General features: G+C 45.3%; 1 long non-coding RNA gene across 2 annotated transcripts in view; it reads right to left on the bottom strand.

The window, feature by feature from the left end:
• LOC118222745 overlaps positions 1-17,769 on the bottom strand; it is a 95,750-nt gene that overhangs the window by 8,845 nt on the left and 69,136 nt on the right. The window contains exon 3 of one of the 2 annotated variants that reach the window (XR_004764323.1): positions 11,524-11,593. The exons of the other annotated variant lie outside the window; for it this stretch is intronic. This is a non-coding gene — a long non-coding RNA (uncharacterized LOC118222745). Of the gene's footprint in view, positions 1-11,523; positions 11,594-17,769 lie in introns of those variants that run through there. 2 annotated transcript variants of the gene reach the window in all.

Below are 17,769 nucleotides of genomic sequence, written 5' to 3' on the forward strand. Positions count from 1 at the left end.
AGTCCCGGACGCGCGGAACAAATCACCCCCCTACAGATGTCAGACGCGTACACTTGCTCGACTGTAATTGCCATTTTTTATGAGAGCGCTGACTGCATAATCCTGGTTGTTGTCAGGCCGCCCTAAAATAGCCACATTTGCGGCGGAGACACAGTGGGGGCACTCATTTATTGAATATATTTCTCCCTTAAAGCAGTAATTTGCCAATAAATTGGGTACTTTGTCACTCCATTGAAAAATAATAAGATGAGTATCCTATCGATTGCGTTTCTCGCCGCGTCCCTCTCCTCCTCGTTTGCCCCCCCCCCCCCCTCTCTTTTTGGCGCAGAACGCGAAGCTTGTCAGGTGAGGCGCTATTAGACTGACCCCTGACAGCTGGTGGTAATGACTGGTGATAGAGAGGCCTGTGCAAACATTTAGCAGCAGCCACACAAGCCCTGCAACAGCGCTGAGCGAACCGCCCGACCTCTACAGGAGACAGAGGAACCCCGCTATGGCAACAGGGCCGCCGCGGCTCAGCTCTGGACCGGTAAATAATCCTGAACGGTGCCCGTCGCCGAAGCCCGGTGAGCCCGGCACGCCCCGATTTCACCGATTGCGAAACGCTTTTATAACCAGCAGGACGGAAGTGCAGGCGAGTGACAGATTGCAACCCGCGCCAGGGCGTTTCGTCTTCAGCAGGAAGCTTGGTCAGGTATATGGCGATGTAAAACAGGGGAATGTGTTTTTTAGGACAAAGGAAGCATTTGCACATTTGGGACACTTGAATGGCGTTTGTTTGATGCATCTGACCTCCCTGGGCTCCATTTTCAAATGGAAACAGTCAGATATATTTGTTAAATGATAATTGTAAGGCTATGCGTGTGCATATATATATACCGTGGGCACCATAATGTGTGGGACAAAGACATTTTTTTATGATTTGGCTGTACCCCACAATTTTAGGTTAGATTTAGATTTGTAATCAAACAATTCTTACGAGCTCAAAGTACATTTTTATACATTTTGGTTTCAGCAGGTAGAAATTACAGCATTTATATACACCCCCAGGTTACAGTTTGCTAAGAAGTACTTAAAGAGCCTGCACAGTTCTGGAAGAGGGTCTTGTAGACAAATGAATCCAAGATCCACTTGAATCCGACTGATGGCAAGAACAAAGTGTGGAGGCCAAAAGGAACTGCCCAAGATCCAAAGCACCCCCCCTCATCTGTAAAACATGGGGGTGTTATGGTTTGGGTATGGATGGCTGCTACAGGTACTGGCTCACTTGTCTTCAATGATGTAACTGCTGCAGAATTAATTCTGAAGTGCACAGGATCATCCTATCTACTATAAAGCAAATACCTCCAGACTCATTGGACAATGATTCCAAACATACTACTAAAGCAACAAAGTAACTTTTTTATGCCAAAAACTGGAAAAGTTTTGACCTGCCAAGTCATTCACTCGATCTAAATTCAACTGAACATGGATTGCATATGATTAAGAGAAAAAAATACATATAAGAACAGCCATCAGCGCTATTAAAATACTTTAGTCTTTGTGTTTGTCATACGGCCGTCAAAGGGTTGAGAGATTAGGCATTTTTTTTCCGTAATCTGACTGTTGAAATTTCTCTGTATGAAAGAAAAATTTGCCTGGATCACTTTAAAAGTTAAGTGCAAAGACCGAAGTGATCTTAATCTTCTGTTAAGTCTTCATCATCTCTTCCGTACGAGACAGAGGGCTGTCAGAACTTCCGTGCTCCTGCCAGCACATTAATTGCACTCCTCTGCAATTCTGATTGTAACAGCAGAATTACTGTATCAAAGTAATGACTTCCATCCCATAGGGGGTTCATAACACTCTGAGAATAGTCAGATTTGGGAACCAGTTGATATCGACTTGGCAGATGCTAGGCATATTCTCTGCAATTTTATCTTTCTGTGGAGTTCACAGTTTTCAGAGTAATACAAGAATAAAAAAATCTATCAAAAATATACAAAATAAAATATGTAATTTAGTGTAAACACAATCTAGCGTGTTAACGCACAGTCAATTGAAATCAGCCACAAACAAATTAACAGTACTATGGTTAATTATCATGATCAATGCACTTTGTTGATTGTCTAAGCTTCAACATATAACCTAGATTTTAGGTTTTGCATAACACTTTCTCTCTGTATTATTGGATTTTTACAGGTTTAGATTTTAAAAGGACAGCAGGTAACACATTTACTTCTGGTCATACTTAGAACGGCATAAGCAGGACCCATTTGGCTACTCCCAGAATGCACTGCAGCACTGCTGCAGGTTCCACTCCCATGATCCTCCCCCCCTCCCCCTCCAGTACATTAGCAAGGTCTTGACTCTTGCCTCAAGTGCAGGGGGTGCACCTGGCTGGCCAGCCCAAAGGTGAGCGTATTACCCACTGAGCCACCAACAAAGCCTCGCTCCTGTGTAAATGAGTCAGGGCGGCCCTGGGGGTCGTCTGCCTCTCTGACATCATAGGTGACTGCATTTCCTGATTCCTCTTTGTGGCGAGGGGACCTGACAGGCTTAATTTATGATGTCAGCGCTTTCAAAACCATTCCTTTCTCATGCTGACAGCAATCTAACATTTATACATTAGCTGAAACATTAACCTTTAGACTGATTATAATATGTTCCAAGGAACTGTATTAAATTTCATTTGTTAATGTCACTCTTTTTTCTGTTCAAATTAAAAAAAATTCAGCAAAAATAATTACAATAATGATGGGGATAATGGCGCTTCATACAGCACTGCATTTTGATGAACATCATCCCACGTTGAGGTGACATGTCAATGTTTCACAACAGGGTGTTGTTTCTGTCATAATACCTTAATGCAAAAACCCAGGTGAGACTGCAGACTCTGAAACCCATGTACTAGACTCCCTGTGTGGCTTGGGGGGGAGATGGGGGGGGGGCATTTTTTTTTTTTACTGTGATCCCATATCTATCTGCAACCCTAGATGCCTTCCTGCTGTCTATAACATATGAACTGAAAAAATATATACCAAAAGAAGGGCAGACTGCCTGCAAATAAAATAACATAAAAACCTGAACAGGTCTGAGCAATAACGGACAAACGGTCGTTAAACTATGCAAATAGTAGAGACAAAACATAAGTGTTTCAACATCTTGAAACATCTAACTAATCTAAAAACTGCAATGTTCTGTGCTTGATTTCGCCGTTTGACTTAAAGGCTGCTAAATTGTCCGCCCAGAATGGAGACCGTTCTTCATCTGGACGAGCGATACAGCTTGCTGTGTGCAACAGTAGTGTTAATATTTCCTGGTTATTACACTAATTGGGGTAAAGCACACAGATGGTGCAGCTCGGCAAATGAACGGGCGAAGAATCAAAAGGCCATCACTGCCAACATCAGCCGCGGCTCGCGAAAACAAAACTGTAAACATTTCTGTTCATTTCTTTCAGACTCTCGTTTTAGAAACATTTCCAGCAGAATTGACGTCAAAGAGCCCCTCTCTCCCGGTGAAAAAAGAGGGGTCTTCCAAGGAGGAACAATGGTCCTTAGGTACCATATGTTGCTGTTAAATGCTGTAAGACAGCTGTAAAACCCAAGTGTTCTTGGAGATGAGCCAAATCCCAAAAGAAGCTTTCCACTCGACTGAAAATGTTTCCAGCTATCAGGAAGAAGCCACTTTTCAAGGACCGCTTCCAGATGCAGAGCATTGTGTCATGAGGAGGATGGGAGTGTGTCTGCATCTGTGTGTGTGTGTGTGTATGTGTGTGTGGTGTTTGGGAAAAAGCAGAAAGGACTTGTTTGTGTATGTGTGTGTGTGGGGGGGGGGGGGGGTGTAGGGGTACTAAAGTTAGTGTATGCTTATGGGAAACAGGACATGGTTATGTGTGTATGCATGTGTGTGCGTGTATCTGTGTGCATGTTCATGTATGGATGTGCTTGTGTGTGTATGTGAACATGTGTGTGCGTGTGTTTGAGTATAAGTCTGTTTGAGTATGTGTGTCTGTAATTAGAGTCTCTAAGAGTGTGTATGTGTTCATGTGACTGCGTGCATGTGTGTGTAATTGTAGCCTGGAAGAATGTGTGTGTGTGTATGTGTGTGTGTGTGTGCTTGTGTGTGCATGCATATGTGGGTGGGTATGTGCCTTTGTCTGTGCCTTTGTCTATGCGTGTGCGTTTTTGTGTGTGTGTTTTATGTGTGTATGTGTGTGTGTGTGTGTGTAAGTGTGAGTGAGCGTGTGTGTGTGTGAGTGTGTGTGTGTGTATGTGTATGTGTGTTTTTTGTGTGTGTGTGTGTGTGTGTGTATGTAAGTGTGAGTGTGTGTGTGTGTATGTGTGTGTGTGTGTTTTTTTGTGTGTGTGTGCATGCAGATCTCTGGGGCTGATGGGGGCAGCTCTGGGGTGAGCCTCTCTAACTGGCTGGATGTGCTGATTGGGTTTGTCCCCTGGTGGCCTGCACTTCAACTTCTCCTTTTTCGGGCCCTTTTATTCTTTGCAGTTGTAAAGCCCCATTTAATTTCTGCAGAGTCTACAGAGCCCAACAGCCTAATAGGGAAAGCATTACTATCCTTCTTCCAGTCCGCTTTCATGTGAAATGAAACAAAGATGTTTTCTGCGACAGCCTTGTGACTGTGTGGATGACACAATCCCCAGTGCAGCTTGGTCTTGGCCCCTTTCTCATCTTGGACATGCAGCCGTGTCATTGAATCCAGCCTGTTTATAAGCAAGCTCTTACAGAGTGCGCTACAATCCCTTTACACATCATACATTATGCATGTACTTACATTGTCTCCTCTTTAAAAGAGACACAACAGTCTTCATTCATAATGCTTTATGATTTATTAACTTATTAATCAGTTTTTAAAAAAACGCTGGTTATTGGCATACTGTTTAACTAATATTAAACAACATAACCTGTCGAAACATTCTGTTATATATATATATATATATATATATATATCTGAGTCTGACATTCTTCTACTTAAATTATTTAAGATTCACTACATTTTGAAATTTGAAACGTGATTTCTGGCACATTGTATTTATATAATATATGTAAGCTCACACACATACACACAGACATTTGAACAATGCATACTTTTTTATTGATTCGTGCTGGAGATATAGTTTTCAGAACTTTTATTTACGGTCTATTTCTGGTCGGTTTATTACACTCTCCCCATTTTAAAATCTTCCGAGCTTCGGCTTGGAACGACTCAAAACAGCAGGGAAGGAAAGCAGTGCAGTTTTCTCTTTCTCGGTTCGCCTCTTTTTCATCCAGGAGCAATAAATGCCGAAATTTAACATACATGTTCCCTCAATCCAGAGAGCGCTCTCTTTTGATTTGGAATAAAGGCGGTGCGCTTTCTTGCGCCCGGTGGACCGCGCCCGTTCCTCCTGCCGCATCCTCTGCTAGCATCCGGCAGCGAGCATCGACGTTACCGACGATCCTACCTGCAGTTTATTTTTTCTCTCTCTCCTTTATTTTGTTTGTTTGGAAACAAAGGCCAGCAGGACCCGGGAAAGGTAGTGGTGCTGCTGCTGGCCATTTTAAACTGCCTGCTGGTCCATTTGCAGGGAGAGAAAGAGATACTTTCAAAGGGAAGCTGCCCAGCATCAGATTCTCTCCTCTGAGCTTTAATAAAAGGGCTCAGTTAGCCTCAACTCATTATTATACTATGAGTATTGACTTTGGCCTACAGTCATGAACAGATAAAATGGTGTAAGGGCTTGTCCTAAGTGATTACTCAGAATTACAAATCATTCTGCATGTAACCCAATCCAGCCAGTCTTACTGGCACCCGAGCTCCTTCTCTCCCTCTCTACACAGATGCAAACACTCACATGCGTGCACACACACACACACACACATGCACATGTATACACACACACATACATATACACACAGACATGAATGCACACACACACACACACACGTACATGTATACACAGACACATAGACACACACATCCATGTTCACACACTAACACACACACACACATACAGATGCGCACACACACACACACATATGAAATCACGCACACACAAACACACACACACACTCAAACTCACAAGCACACATGTGCACACACCCTCATACACACAAACACACACACGTGCACTTATACACCATATACACTTACATACCCATGTACAGTGGCACACTGACTCACACACAGACACACACAGACATACAAACACACACACAAGTAATTTAATGCATTTTCACAGGCACAAATCACAAATACATGCCACTGTCTTTCATATGCATACATTAATTTTAAAATATATGCACAGACACACAGACACACACACACACACACACATACTACTCACGCCCAAGCCAGGCAGTGCCGTGTGCATTTAATCTGACTTGCTGACAGTCGAGTTTTAATTGGGCAGATTGCTGGAGAGCGGGTTGCTGTCACACGGCACGCGGTTTGAGGTTTCTGGGACAGGCCCTCGACGGAGCCTGTCAGTCGGGCCCGGTCTCCACGGGAACCCTCCGTGGGTGTCCCAGCTCATTTAGGAGCACGCAGACAAAGCGGCAATTAAGAGGGAGGTTTAAAACAATCACAGTGAGTTCCTCAGGTCCGTCAGCCAGCTCACAGGGCGGGGGACACAGAAGAGTACACAGATAAATACAAAGAAGAGATACCATATATGTATATGTATATATATATATATATATATATGCACACACACACACACAGCATATATTTTTCATCTCCACTAGATTACAACCAGAAATATAAGATATATTGGCACTGGTGGTACTGACTATAAACAACATTCCTAGATCTACTACAGATCTACCTTTACTATAGATACTATACACAAACTCAGATGATGGTTGCATTAAGTGAGGTACTGCCTTAAGGACTGTCTATGTTCAAGACATTTTAGTATGATTAATTCTGCTCTTATTAATCATTCACAATACCAAGGCCTATAAAAATATATTATTACAATTACGGCACCCTATTATCAAAATCTGTTTAGGGTTTGGGAAATTGTTTCAGAACCATTAACTAGTTTTGGCAGACTTCACCCTGGAGCTACTCTGTTATCTCATTGAAAAAATACACATATATTTCTCCATTGGTAATTGTGGATTTTAACCATGCATTCATATAATAAGAACTCCACTCAATATTTGAAATTAAAAAGCTTTATTGAATAGAAAACCGCCCCTAATGGGGATGTCCAATCGAATTGGCCAATTAGCAGCGAGATTTGGTCAATTTAGAAAAGAGCCTGACGGTAATTAGCCTGCCCTGCAGGACAGTTAGTCAAGGGGAGAAACAAATCTCTGCAGATACCGCAGATTGAAAATAAATAAAAGGGCTCATCAAGTGTAAAAACTTTAGAGCGTCACAAAAAGGAGCCGGAAAGTGCACCGGCCCGCATCGGTTTGCACGGGCGGCGGCGCGCGCGGGCGGGAGAGCTAATCTTTGAGTGACGCCGCGTAATAAAATGATGAACCCCGTGTTTTAAGAGCGCGCCTTTAATGTATACTTCTGTCACACCGCTGCACGAGCAGCGTCGTATACGCCGGGTCCATATGCCAGTTCCATATGGCCCGCCACCCTCCCCTGACAAGTCAGCGGAGAAGTGCCATCCATCACCCCAGAGCCCGCCCGCTGCTATCAGGCAGGACTGCGTAATGGCTGCTCGCGCTCACACCCCTCTTCCTCGCACTGCCGAGGAGACCATATGCAAGTTGTCCTGGAGGGGGAGATACAGGCATGCAATCAAACAGGCTTGCTCGAAATGCACCGCACAAACACACACACATACGCACGCGCACGCAAGCAAGCAAGCAAGCACAGGCACAGGCGTGCACACACACACACACACACACACACAAGCAAGCAAGCAAGCACAGGCACAGGCACACACACACACACACACATGCATGAAACACAAACACACAGACACACACACACATAAACAAAACACAAACACATGCACACACACACACATAAAACACAAATACACACACACAAACACACACAAATACATGTACACACAAGTTTGCGCACATGTAAAAATATTTAAATATCTCCACAGATACACATGCAGTACATATACACAAATGCTAACATGCACATTCATCAGGCTCGCTAGTACACACACACACACACGCACTACTTCCTCTTTTTATTTCCCTTTTTATTTATATACTCCCACAGATAGTAACATTTTCTACACAAAAATGACTCAGTCATGAGTGTGTCTTAACGCAGTCTATAACAATAAATCAGATTTTCAGTCGTGACTAAGAAGTGAGATTTCACCCTACAGCTAAAGGGACATAAATAGCCAGAAACAAGTTGCACAGAATTTATTTTCTGGTTTTTAAACTCAACAAGCAATTAATAAAATAATGTACTGTTTACATTTGTGCAGCCAAAAAAGGTGATTCTGGCTTCCTTTCTGAGTTAGAAGTGAGTAATTAGGGAAACCCTTTAAAATACTGTGGTTGCCACAGTTGATAGAGATCTTTAATGTGATTACACTTGTTTGGAGGTCTGGACAGCGTATTGTGGAAAAGTACAAACATGTGGGATTTGGTGCTGACACACGGAAAGTAAAAAAGTCACTCTGGCACAGCATGAAAGATAAATATTGCAATTGTGAAAGGCTGCATCGCTTGGGGTGTAATGACACAAAAACAGAGTCGTACGGCTTTTCAAACAGATCCGTGAAAGCGTGTGCACTGCGCAACGTAATGTACACTTTCAGGGGCCAAAATTGTGTCACAAACTAGTTCACAAACTACATTTAAACAAAGGGACGTATTTTCTTAATCGCACATAATTTCCATCGGTCCGGTCTAGCTTTGCCAGATTTATATCCCTTTTTTTTTTTTTGCCGAGGGACATTACACCTCCACGTACTTATATGACAATATGGAGTCACACAAGAAGGAGTGGAGGGTACAGAGAGAGCGTAATCTTAAACCCCATTAACAATCACCATATTTATTTATGAGGCTCCGCAGGCCTGGATCGCCGCACACACTTCCTCGGCTAAACCGAATCCGGGGGGGGGGGGGGGGGGGGGGGGGGGGGACAGACAATCCGGTCTGCGGGCGTGGACGGGACCCGCTTCCTCGTAGACTTTCTGATAGCATGAATTATTGAGCAAGTGTAAGGGGAAGAGGCAACTTACATTTAATATGTGGCCTTGTTACTCGGTCTTACCTTTTGTAACCTTTCACATTTAATTAATGCTGCAGGCGCAGGGGCCCGGTGTCTGTTTCCGCGGACCTGTCAATGAGCGGCACTCGCGCAAGCAAACATCGCCGTCATCGACCCCCTCCCCGCACCCCCCAATCCCATCGCCCCCCTTCCCCACCTGCTTAGCAGGCAGCCCGTACCCTGACGAATTGCCCAGCACAAATCTTTCCAAATTGGCCGCCTTAGCACGAGCTCGCAACCAAAATAAGATCTGCATCATGACGAAACGCGCAGCGGTGTCGGACCCAAAAAAAAGCCCTCACTGGTCCACAGGCCCAAAAAACCCCTCACAGGTCCGCAGGCCTGGCTTTTTGCATAGCTCACAGGGCACCGCGACCCCATTTTCCGCACCAGGCAGCAAAATGGCGGCCGCCGCGGTGGCCTTCATGCCTGAGTAGGAAACACGGAGCAGGCTGCTCTCAAGGCCTACCGCGTAGAAAAGACGCCGCGGACGACCTCACTTCCCACTCCAGAGGGAGCGCGGGCCACAGCTGACAGGCAGAGGAGCTCCGGCGTGTAAACAAACACGACGCCGTCCTTCAATCGGAGCGGCGAGGCCCGTCTCGTACACATCGCGTAAGACGGTGTGGCGGGGAGCACTAAGCGATGGGACGCGTTTACGGTCTCCCGGTGACCGTTTTAATGGTTCTGGGAACGGCTGTCTGCTCGACCGCAAAAGAGAGCCCCTCTATTGATCAACGCTTCTGTCAAAACAGCCTATAGGGCAATGCGGAATCGCCGCGTCTTCGTTTAAACAATCAGGGGAGAGGCCCGGACGCAGAGGGGTCAGAAAAGATTCCCCCCATCGTGCGTGAAAAGCGTTTTTGACATGCATCATCGATTCGTGTTTGATACAGTGAGGGAAAAAAAGCCCCAGTATGTACAGTATGTATTTTTTAACAAACCAATTAGAGACTGTAAAAGAATAAAGGAGGACGAATAAAAGAGCAAGCGAGCCCTCAAACGAGCTGCTTCTCCACATTTTCTTCCTCCACCTCCGGACTAGCGCACAAACGGCGCGTTCAGTCACTGACCCCCACACTGCGGAGACGCAGAGGGGACTCTGCGGAGTTCAAACTTAAAAGCCGGGTTGTGTTTCAAGCTCAGCGCTGCAGGCTGTTTCCCGAGGTTTGTATGGTAAGCACTTTCTTTCTGTGGCGCCCCCTTTCCCCACCCCGCACGCCCCGCACTCCCCGCACTCCCCGCCAGTTCTGTCTGCCACTGGCGACCGGTATCTAAAATGCTGTTTTTTCCCCCCTCGCTCTTCAAAGCTTTGTCATTTTGCAGGAAGCTGGACCTGCAGCTACTGCAAAGCGATTGGAGGCCTGATATTCCCGCCCAGGCCGGGCTGTGATGTGCTGCTTTCAGGGACCGAGATATTTCCACTACAGAGCAGAGGCGAGCGGCCGGGCCTCTCGGTGGAACAGGAAGAATCACACGCTCCCCAGTCTCTGGTGTGAACGCTGGGGGATCTGAAAGCTAAACACGGAGACATTAGGGGAAAACACCAGGCCAAACACCCCCGCCCCCCCCACCACCCCCCCCCCCCACATCCCAGGCCTCCCCCAGCCCCGCCCCCCCCCCCGCCCAGCCGAACCACTGCAATGGCACTTCCACACCAGGTGGTCTCCCTCAGCAAGCATCTGGAGGCCTCGATGTAGAGATAACCCGCACTATTTACAAGCCCGGCCTTCGTTTAGACAAACTCTCTAAAAGCCGACCGGCTCGCCAAAAAAAACGGCGGCTCGATTCTCACAGCCAGGCGGATCTGGGAAAGGAGCAGGTCCAGCCCAAGCCCTCCGCTCCGCAACCATGGGAACCCGCCGCTCTCGTCAGGAAATATGTAAATACAAATCAAATTAGAACGAATTTGTGCACGTGCGCACATACAGTGCCTAAATTCCACAATCAAAGACCGTGTCCTACAATTTATAAGGTTCACGTTGCAAGAATATTTTCCCTTTTTCCCTCTCAGAGAGAAAAGAAATAATCAGATTTAAATGGAGTGGAATGTAAGAGCTTAACAATTTGTGGTCTGAATATGTAATGGAATCTCTGTATTTACATTACTCTGCATTTACAACAGACCACGAAAATTAGTTTAAAATTCAATCAACCTAACATCTTAGTCATATTTTATAATAATTATTATTATTATTTTATTCTACTTTTTTAATAATTAATTTTATGCTAAACTGCTTTATTTGCATTAATGCAAAAAAAAAAAATGACTTGAAGGAAACAGTTTTGCAAATCGATAAAAAAAAACCTCTACTTGCCTCAGACAAGAACCAGCTGAGAAATTAAGATGATTTTTCATCTGTCTGCTTTTTCCAGTGAATTTGCTGCAGTTCAAATCTAGGAAGACAAAGAAGAAAAATAAAAAGAGGGTTTCCTGGTTGAAACTAGGTCAGATAAATAGAAGGCACCTGAATTCAGAGTGCCTTAGACGCTTGCTTGAATATTTTCCCCCCTTCATTCTTAAGGATCCATTATTCTGAGAGTAATCTACAACAACTGCATTAATGCCATTACGGCTCTGTGAAATATGTGTACTGTCAGAGAGGGCTCATTTATTATTTATCCATTTGCACACATCTGAAACAAACATGAGAAACAAAGCTGTTTATGGCCTGTGGGTTTCGAGAGCTGATGTAATTCCGTAGATCTGCGTAAAGTTAATTTATTCCGAATGTTATTAACCTTTTCTTCAGAGAGGTTCGACACCATAAACACCAACCCCCTAGAAGAGCCAAAAAAACTGAAATAAGGATGGTTTGGTTCTTTCAACCCTGTACTTAAAACGGGTTTTCTCAAATTCAAAGCGTCCATGTGGTTTTTGCTGTCCTGTAAATAATTAGAAATAATAAAACAAAGACTGTGCAATACTGCCATAATTGTACACTGGGGTGGGGATGACTTCCAGACGATCCTGACGCACTAACGTAATTGTTATACCAATAAAGTGCCATTCTGATCTATATTTCATGTAAAATTGTCATAAGCTGAAGGAAAAGCAGATGAAAAGGCGAAGCGGGCAGAAGAAGGGAAGGCCCTGCTTCGAGACAAAAGCCATTATGGGTGGAGAAACGCGGGGAGGGGAGAAAAGGCCTCTGGTCCAAGTGGTACTAAATTTATCGGCGCGTTGCAGGACTAAGCAGGGAAATTAAGCGATAAGAAAATCAATTGCTTACCGCTGCATCCATATAAATGTAGCTAATGTTTAAAATCCCCTGCAAATCTGCAGAGAATGCAGAGGAGAGGCGAGGTGGGGGTGGGGCGGGGTAGGGTGGGGAGCGGGTTGGGGTGGGGGGGGGTGACGGGGCGGAGGGAAGAGGGGGTCATCAATCATGGCTCGGTGACACACAATGAAACCTGACCGGGGCTGAGATGTTTTAATACGGCATCCATTAAAGCCCTCAAATAAATTGCAATTTGGAAAACAGAACATAATACCGGCCAAGTTTTCCTCATCCATCTTGCGGTGTGTCATGTAATGTAATTGCGTTGTTAATTTATCCAAGAATTTCCTTGGTACACCATTTCATCCGCATTGGTTAATTTCCCTGTAGAGTATATTTTTTTCCCCCCTCGTGCCTGCCGGGCCAGAGTAATGTTTCTGCTTAGCATGGCATTAGTCGGAGGGCTAATCAAAGCGCTGAAGTCTCTGACACTTTATCAATGGCTCCTGCGTTGGCTGGCTGCCGCCCGCCCAGTGGCCGGGCCGATGCAATCGCCCCCGCCGGCTCCCTGTCATTAGCCCCGCTGACAGTGGGATCGCTCAAAAATGCCCGTGGATTACATCCATATTATCGACAGAAGAGTTTGGGGGCGTTTAAGGTTGGGGCGGCGGCGGCGGCACCGGTCGGAAAAAAAAAAAGGGACGACGCTTCTGCGCCGAGCTGGAGGGGGAAGAAAGGAGGCCAGGCCTGGGTTCCAGGGCCGGGAAAAAATCGATACGAGGTGCGAGTGAGGAGCAGGACAAAAGAAGGTAAAAGTAGAGAGTTGGGGGGGGGTGGGGGGTGGGGGGGGGGACTAATGGAAGCCGTTGTGTTGGCTTTGATAGGGAGGAGCGGCACAACTCTGGGAAAACACAGGTTTTCAAACATAATTATGGAGGCGCCCCGAATCCAATTACTGGCCAGTGAAAGCAGCGCAGGGTACAGAGGGAGGGATGGGAGCGCAGAGCCTTCAGTTCCCCATCGCTGCGCGCTGAGAACGCCTCACAGGTGACTGAACTGTGCTCGAGGAGACCCAGAGCGTGACAGCCTCCTTCCATACCCACACCCAGCCTCCTTCCATACCCACACCCAGCCTCCTTCCATACCCACACCCAGCCTCCTCTCATACCCACACCCAGCCTCCTTTCATACCCACACCCAGCCTCCTCTCATACTCACACCCAGCCTCCTCTCATTCCCACACCCAGCCTCCTTTCAGGAAGTAGCCTATGAATGAGGGCCTAGCGCGCGTTCGGCTACGCCGGTAACGAGCGGGGGAATCCGTGACAGGTTCTTGAGTGCGCCATGGCGATTAGCCGTTCCCCTTAGGTGAGCCCTTCGGTTTCAGCCCCTGCACCCGCCGGCGGCTCAGTGAATTCCGGAGGTTTCCGTGCGAGGGGGAGCTGAGGGGTGGGGGGGGTGATTTCGGCACGTTTTGACGTGTTTGCCGTAGCGGGAGCTGACCCCCGTCCCGGTTACGGGCGGAGCGTCGCTGACCCGCGGGGCCCCAGATCAGGGGCCCCAGATTGGCGGCTCGTCTGAGGGAGGGTATTTTCACACCTGCTGTCACCTGGGCCCCGGAGAAGAACACCCCCCACGGGCAGGTGAGCCTCCGTCGTCCGCTCAACGCGCTCCGCCACCCCCGCGAAGCGAGGAGAGCGCGCGAGGTGCGCCGTGATCAAAGGATGACAGGAAAGCAGGAGGCGGGGAAGAAAGCTGCAGAAAGGCGCCTTCGCAAAGTTCCCGTACGGAGGAGGCGAAGGAGGCTGACGGGGAGCGCTGTCAGCCCCGCCCCTCGTCCCGGCCCTGGGCCTCGGACCCGTCGATCAGCCAATCACAAATTAGCAACTCAGCTGATTTTAATTCTGTATTCATGAACGTGGTACATGGATTGCAACATTTGAGGAGTGTTTTTTACAGGGGGAAAGAAAATCCTGATTGTTAGATCACTAAATTCCAAGATGGTTGTGGTCGGGTCAGGAAATCCCTGCTCATTCCAGTGTGAGTGGCAGGAATGGTCTACTTTACTGAAATTGCAGGAAAAAAAAAGACTTGCGGGAAGAAAAGTGCAGGACTTGGCCCACAAGGGTGATGCTCTGATACCCTGCTTGTGCTGGGGACAGGCGTGTACAGCGAAGGTCAAACGCTTTACCATTTATTTGAGAAAAATAATTTTAAGAATCAGAGAAACACAAAAATAACATAATCCCCCTACTACACGCAAACACACACTCACACGAGCAGCACGCAGGCTGTCAGGCGTCTCCAGCTACACCTTGAGTACCGCAGCTGTGGCTGACATTAAATCCTTAACATCACAGTCAGGTTAAACTTCTAAGAAACCGCTTTGAAGCTTTCCTGAAAAGAAATGCGCTAAATATATATATTCCCCTATTCATCGTCCTGATGGCTTTAAAGAAATATTTTTTAAAAGATTAAAAAAGAGAAAGATTTATTTTTAAGCACATCCAACGTGAAATATATATTTATTTTCTAAGTTCACACAATGGTAATTTTTTAATGTTATGCAGGGTTTTTTACCTAGCAAAGCCTGTTTTTATATCCAAGTTAAAACACCACTATTTCAAAACCTAATCAAATCACATACACGTATCAAAAAAGAGCCAGCCCTGTAATGACACACATAAATTTGCTATTAAATCTAATATTTAAGGAAATAATACGATAGTAAGCTGTGTCCATCCACAATTTATAAGGTTTTTTTTAAATATAATTTAGTAGAAATACTGTAGCATTTGGAACAATGAAATACAATGCAAAATAAGCAAAAAGGAAGACAGTCAAGATTTTTTTCTTTAAGGAAGATCTTAAACAATAATCATGCATCAACAATACAAAAGAGTTTTACTTTATTATTGTATTTTGAATAATTTTATGCATGTAAATAAAATGAGAAAATTCTCACTGAGGAAAACACATTTGTTAAATTTTTTATTCTCACATTTTCCACCGTCAGTGTTGTCCTTGGAAAGCACATACGTAAATGCATTAAGACTGAGTACATATGCATATTTGTGGTGAGTGAGCGTGTCCATGATATGAAAAGAAAGACCTATACATAATTTGTTCCATTTGGTGGGGCTGTGGCTAAAGCCATTCATAATATAGAATGAAACTGAAACTAACTTTTCCATATGCACCAGGGGGTACGTGAAGGCTATTATGACATTGTTCAAACAAAGATTACGTTTAACACAAAACTTTACGTCACTTTTCCAGGATTTCATACATCCATTACCTATATAAAGTGATCAAGCCACCGGTGTCAATGCAAAATGTAGCCGATAAATTAAATCTAGCCTTTGAATTCTTAAATAAGATAATAGCATCTTCTCCCATTGACAAAGAGGATGGTTTTTTAATACGTCCTATCTATAGGTCCCATTGATATGAAAGTACAGTTCCAGCTTGCATGAATTATTCACCCATTTGGAAAAGAGCAAAACTGCTATAGCTGAGGCTCTAGTGAAGACCTCTGTGCTTCATCAGCATTGGAAAACATCCGCTCACAACTATCCTTTTCTCAAAACTGAAAGGAGACCCCCCGGTTTGTAATAAACAAGGTGTTTTAGAAGAAAAGGGCCGGATGACTTTTTGTGTACTTCTGGGGGTCGTTCAGCGCGATCGGTGAAGGCTAGTTATTCGTGAAGAACGCCTCGGCCCGCAATCCCGCTCTGTCCGCCATATTTATTTTATAAGCGCTATAGAATAAATGAAGTCTCTGGAGGGCGGCGGACGGCGATGGCGGGGTATTAAATGAAGACCTAGAGCGGGCCGGAGACGAGGGCCGGGGGCCGCCCTTCCCAGCAGCCTGTCACGCCGCGGCGGGGAAGACCACAGGAAGGGCAAACAAGCGCTTGTACATCAGTCACCGCGCTGACAGGTGAAATGAAAGGTTGACAGGGCTGACATCCGCGATCGGCTCCGAGACGCGGCTCTCCCCCTCTTAGCGAAGACTAAAAGGAGAGAAATAAATTAGTAATAGCGCTTTACCTGTCAGCGGCGGCACTCCTGGTTGTCTTTGCTCGCGGTCAGAATGGCGCCTTCCCTCCCCCTTTGCCCCCCCCCCCCCTCGTCCCGAGGTCAGCTTAGCGCGTCTAAAACCGAAAACAAAACAGGAACCGCGGACAAAAAGGAGCTTCCTCCCTCAGACCGCCTGACTGAGATTACAGTGCTAATCGGGAATGAAGAGAGTGCATTATTCAAATTGTAAAGATTATAGACAATCAAAGATGCTGATGATGTACAGAAGGAATGTACGAATCTCACAAAACAGAACACAGACAACTGAAGCACAGCAGAAGCCCAGTGTGACTGTGTGTGGATCCACACACTGAAACTTTAATAAATAACTGGAAGGCCTCTCAAGGTTTTTATGATCCACACATCACACAGCTACCGATTTTACAGCTAACTTTATCTTCAGTATGTGCTTACATAAAAATGCTCTGAACTCTTCAGTTATCTACCTATTTTCAAGATGCACTTCATTAAAATATTCTTACTTGTATTTCAGTGATATATCATGTCACAATACAAAATAAAGATATATTAGAATTTGTGTCCTTATCAAATAGAAAAATCACATACTATCCTAGCACCTGAATGACTTGCGAGAGAAATAACTGAATTTCTGTTCATATAAGGCTTTTCTGTCCAGGCCTTCTCAGTTTACTCCACATACACTTTATCTTTATCTTCATTTATCTTTGTGATGATCAGATACATTTGGCAGACATTTATTAAAATAATAGCCCTTAATTGTGTACAGTATTGAGTGTTATAGTCCATGTTTGGGTCCTGGTAAATGAATAGATATATATAAACCGTCATCTTAATTTTGGCACTGTTGAGTCAATCTTCTCTTCACATAATGATGTAAAAAAAAAGATTAATTAGTACAGTTTTGTAATGCTTTTTAATTTCGACATCAGCAGTAATCAGAAGGGTGCCACACTCACTCAACTCAGTGAGAAAAAAGGGTTGCCGGTTCAAATCTGAGCTTGAGAAAAAATGCCCAAATGTGCTGTGAATTAAAATATATGCCTGAGACCACACGTCACCCAGAATGAAGGCATTTGCCATGTAAATTCCACACTGGCCAGGTAACCGTGCAACTGGGCATTTCCCACATTCTCTCATCCATCCAAACATCTGGATTTTTACTAGAGGTAACATTATCAGAGCAGTGTCCCAGGTGGGATTGAACCCGCAACCTCAAAGCCCAGCACAGCAGCCACTATCTCTCCCGAAGCCCCGCCCACCGGCTCACATGGCAATGCTGTTTCAGAC

This window comes from Anguilla anguilla, chromosome 1, assembly GCF_013347855.1.
Source record: "Anguilla anguilla isolate fAngAng1 chromosome 1, fAngAng1.pri, whole genome shotgun sequence".
In the NCBI taxonomy this organism is placed as follows: Eukaryota; Metazoa; Chordata; class Actinopteri; order Anguilliformes; family Anguillidae; genus Anguilla; species Anguilla anguilla.